The sequence below is a fragment of the Penaeus monodon genome, chromosome 24 (genome assembly GCF_015228065.2).
Source record: "Penaeus monodon isolate SGIC_2016 chromosome 24, NSTDA_Pmon_1, whole genome shotgun sequence".
NCBI classification, from domain to species: domain Eukaryota; kingdom Metazoa; phylum Arthropoda; class Malacostraca; order Decapoda; family Penaeidae; genus Penaeus; species Penaeus monodon.
Genome location: NC_051409.1, coordinates 10,563,445 through 10,564,093, shown reverse-complemented (window position 1 = coordinate 10,564,093; position 649 = coordinate 10,563,445). Strand labels below are relative to the sequence as shown.

Here is a 649-nt window from a genome sequence, read left to right as displayed (position 1 = left end):
CCGCATTAGTATATTGATGCTCAGAGTATCTGCTATTTTTTTCCTTCTTTTCGTGTCTCTTATCGTTAGAATCAAGATTAAAAGGTATCCCTCTCCCTTATTTTTATCAAAAGCAAACAGGGCCGGAAGAAAAAGTGGGCGGGGCGCATTTAAGAACGCACGAATTATTACAAACTAGTTCCCGACAGACGATAAAAATTAGGAAGCACCGATTGCAAATGGGGCAGGGTGGAGGTGGAGGCCCTGTGGTGGCACCTCTGCAACTATCCAAACCCAACGTCTAATATCGCATTGCTGCCACAACTTAAAATGCCAAAATACCTTCCCCTAGTGCCATAAAATGCGATCAATAAAGACCAATTAGGATGTTTCGCCCTTAACGAGTGTCACAATGAATAACGCTGCAGCTATCTCCCGACCCTTCCGGTGCCTGCTCTTTCGGTCGCCAACGTCGGGAGAGATGGCCGTTGTAACGAAGGGCCAGCTGCTAATGCCTTGGAATTAGTCCCCCTTCGTTAACACTTCAATAGAAAGAGTATGTCTGAGGACAGATACATTTAACTATAATAAATACCTGTATATTACTGATATTTTCACATTATTTTATTTACGGAAATAGGCTCCAAGAACTGTTTATATTTCTTTCTGA

The 649-nt window shown here is 42.5% G+C and overlaps 1 protein-coding gene across 1 annotated transcript in view; it reads right to left on the bottom strand.

Moving 5' to 3' along the window:
* LOC119588850 overlaps positions 1 to 649 on the bottom strand; it is a gene marked incomplete in the record, with an annotated part of 17,740 nt that overhangs the window by 14,558 nt on the left and 2,533 nt on the right.